The sequence below is a fragment of the Cebus imitator genome, unplaced genomic scaffold (genome assembly GCF_001604975.1).
Source record: "Cebus imitator isolate Cc_AM_T3 unplaced genomic scaffold, Cebus_imitator-1.0 Scaffold129, whole genome shotgun sequence".
Lineage (NCBI taxonomy): Eukaryota > Metazoa > Chordata > Mammalia > Primates > Cebidae > Cebus > Cebus imitator.
The window spans coordinates 393,104-397,215 of NW_016107444.1; the positions used below are offsets into that span (position 1 = coordinate 393,104).

Here is a 4,112-nt window from a genome sequence, read left to right on the forward strand (position 1 = left end):
ATCCCCCTACTAACTAGTTTATTTTAGGACAAAAATATAGTATATACAATTTTTTTTAATTTTTATTCAGAGACGGTTTTGCTCTATTGCTCAGGCTAGAATGCAGTGGCATAATCATAGCTCACTGCAACCTCAATGCACTGGGCTTAAATGATCCTCCTGCCTCAGCCTCTTGTGTGTCTAAGACTACAATTGTGCCCCACTGTGCCCAGCTAATTTATTTTTTATTTTTTATAAAGACAGAGTCTTGTTATGTTGCTTGGGTTGGTCTTGATCTTTTGGCCTCAAGTGATCCTCCTGTCTCAGCTTCCCAAAGTGCTGGGATTACAAGCATGAGCCACCATGTCAGGCTGAGATTTATTTTAATATAAAATATTTTTAATCTTTTTTTAATTAAAAATATATTTTCAGGCCGGGGGTGGTGGCTCACACCTTTAATCCCAGCACTTTAGGAGGCTGAGGTGGGCAGATCACCTGAGGTTGGGAGTTAGAGACCAGCCTGACCAACATGGAAAAACCCCATCACTACTAAAAATACAGAATTAGCCGGGCATGGGAACACATGACTGTAATCCCAGCTACTTGGGGGGGCTGAGGCAGGAGAATCACTTGAACCCAGGAGGCAGAGGTTGTGGTGAGCCAAGATCGTGCCATTGCACTCCAGCTTGGGTAACAAAAGCAAAACTCCATCTCAGAATATATATATATATATATTTGTTTTCAAAAATGTATTTTTTTATATTTATAATTTTAATATATATTTTCCATTTATTGGTTTTTTTAAAATTTTGTTTCCTATTTTGAAACAACCATTAAGTTAGATTTAAAACATTTTTTTAAATAATGAGCATATTTTAAAAGTCTTTTTATAGTTTTTAAATTAAAAATATATTTTATTTGGAAATAAGCTATATATTTAATGAGTACTTATTATTTAATTTAACATAAGGAATTACTTTCTTCCTCTGCTGATGTCAATTTGAGTGTTGGCAATTTCCAAGGAAGAAGTTGAGGGTTTTGGTGAAGATTGCCATCCATCTCCAACGCTAAGCCTAAAATAACTATTTAGGATAGCATTGCAAAAGGATCGCAGGTTGGAGACATGTTTCAAATGTTCTTGTAACTGAACTTTAGGAGAGGGCACCTTATGCAGAGGTGCAAAGAAACCAAACACGTAGGTAACCAAAGTAGAATGGGCATCTCCAAGGAAAAACTAAGATAGTCACAATCTACCTGACAGAAGATTTAGGCACTTCTTAGTGTCTCTGCAGATCCGTGATTCCACTTCCCACAGGCGGTAAGGGAGAGGCTCTCCTCTGGTCAGGAGAATTCCATCAGTGCTCTTTCAGATATTTTTCCAGGCAGGATCAGACCCAAGGGAAAGGGAATCTATGAAGCAAACCAACACCACGGCTTAGACACAGTAAACTGATTGTTGCTTTCAACCCAGAGTGTGTGAAGCCCTAGAAGGAGGGGCTTCTGTTTGAGGAGGGCGGTGAAAGCCAGCGTATCTGCCCTTCCTTTGGCTGGAAGTTCATAATCAGCATTATATTTCTGTTTTCTTTAAAAGTTTAACACTTTTACCAGCTAAGAAACAATGTTGTCTTCAGTTATTCTTTAACTTTCCAAAAGAAAGTTAATGTCATAGATAGTCACTGGAGCGGTTCAAGAGAAGATATACTGATCTATGACATTAACTTTCTTTTTTTTTTTTTAGGCAGGGTCTCCCTCTGCCACCGTCTCTGCTCACTGCAACCTCTGCCTCCCACTCCAGCCTCCAGAATAGCTGGGACCACAGGCACACACTACCGCCCCCAGCAATGTTTTTGTATTTTTGTAGAGATGGGGCTTTGCCATGTTGCCCAAGCTAGTCTCAAACTCCTGAGCTCAGTGATCCGCTGCTTGGGCTTCCCAAAGTGCTGGGAGCCACCATGCCTGGCCCGACATTAACTTTCAAGTGCGCACCAGATGCTTTGGCATAAGCCATCACCACTACATGCTGGCTCTGTACCAAAGGAAGCCCTTGGCTGCCTTCTAGCCACTGAGCTCCAAGGAGCCACCATCTTGACAGGGCTGACTGCTGTTACCCTTAAGTCTCTTTTAATCAATAGAATGGCTTTTTTTTTGGTACTTGTGTAATTTAGTTTTAGTTTTATGCCATCTATTTATTGAAGAAACTGGGTAATTTGTCATGTGTGATTTCCACATCCTGGATTTGAATTTGTAAGCTTAGGATGTCATTTATCCTCCATGTAAACTCATACTATATTTCTCAGAGTTCTCCAAAGAAACAGAACCAATAGAATATATAGAAATATAAGATGGAATTTATTATGGAAATTAGCTCATGTGATTATGGAGGATGAGAAGTCCAACAATATGTCATCTGCAAGCTGGAGAATCAGGAGAGCTGGCAGGTGGTAATTCAGTCTGTCTGAATGTCAGAGAACCCGGAGCGGGGAAGCAGGCGGGATGGGGGAGGATGAGTGTCACAGATCACACAAATTTCTTTTTCTTATAAATTACCCAGTCTGTGGTATTCTGTTATAGCAACACAAATGGACTAAAACACATCAAAGATCTTGGTTCCTAGTGGCATTTGCTTTATCCCATTATATAAATATAATAGTTTTGAAATACCACTACCAATATTATTACTAGCAATAAGTCTACTGAATACTGTTTAATATTTCTTTTTTCTTTCTTTCTTTCTTTTTTTTGAGATAAAGTTTTGCTCTTGTTGCTCAGGCTGGAGTGCAGTGTGATCTTGGCTCATTGCAACCTCCACCTCCTGGGTTCAAGTGATTCTGTTGCCTCAGCCTCCCGAGTAGCTGGGATTACAGGCGTGCACCACCATGCCCGGCTAATTCTGTATTTTTAGTAGAGGCGGGGTTTCTCCATGTTGGTCAGGCTGGTCTCCAACTCCCAACCTCAGGTGATCCACATGCCTCAGCCTCCCAAAGTGCTGGGATTACAGGTGTGAGCCACTGTGCCCAGCCCTAAGATTTCTTTATATTTGTTTTGTTCAGATATATTTCACCATATATTGGACAGTATGGAAAGTAAAAATTTCCTCTTCAAAGTTTCCCTTCTTGTTAAAGAATAAATAATAAATGTTAGAAATAATAGTTTCTTTTAAAGACTAACTTCGTTCAAAGCCTTCTTGCTTTTTGCTACTAACCCTTTGTTAAGCCCTATCCTATGTAGCTGTTAGATATAAAGGAATAAGGGCATTCGATGTCCTTGTAATTTAACCAAGATATTTGTTCTTGACATACTCAGGCATGTCCCAGCTCGCAGCCTATGCCCCTTCCTTATTGGGAAATGTTTTTACTTTTCTAAGTCCTTTCACAAGCAGCTTCCTCTTTTCGTTTGTTCTGCATTGCCTTTACCTATTTAGCAAAGTTTTTAGTTGTTAGACAGTCAGGTTTAGCTTAGACTGTGGGGTCCAGCTCTAACCAACAGAGATAGGACACAGTAGTAAGGACCCAGTGCATAAGGGATAAATATTCCTACCTTTCCTTTGTTTAGTGTGCACTCGTGGCAGGACTACTGATGGGTAGCACCCTTTGTGTAGAAAGTAAGATTGCCTTGCCAAGAAAATTCTTTGAGCACTATTCTTTTCAGCACCAAGGAATGAGCGTTTCTAACGTACAGCCTGTATACACTGTCCTGCTATACATTATACACAATTATACTGTTTCAAAATCATGTGAAAGAATTCTCTGTGTGATTATGACACAGCTTGATAGGCCAATGGGTTTTTATTCAGTTTTTTATGGTGATTACTTTTTTGTAAAATTTATTTGATTGCTTTTTGGTAAAATTTATTTTTAGTTTTGTATATATTTTATCACAACTACAAAACAAGGCACATTCAGGAAGTTATATCTTCCATCCCTATTCTTTTTTCAATATATAATTATTTCTATTAGTTTTTATTTTAACACCTTTAAATTTTGAAAATGGAAGCAAATGTATATGTATATACTTTTATTTTTCTTCCATTCGCACACAAAAAATGCAATATTATAATATTCTTCTGTATGTTACTTTTTCTCATTTTCATTCTCTAACCATTTATAGAGATAATCCCTTTTTTTTTTTTTTTT

General features: G+C 38.3%; 1 pseudogene; it reads right to left on the reverse strand.

The window, feature by feature from the left end:
* Positions 1-939: 939 nt before the first annotated feature.
* LOC108312690 overlaps positions 940-4,112 on the reverse strand; it is a 17,213-nt pseudogene continuing 14,040 nt past the window's right edge.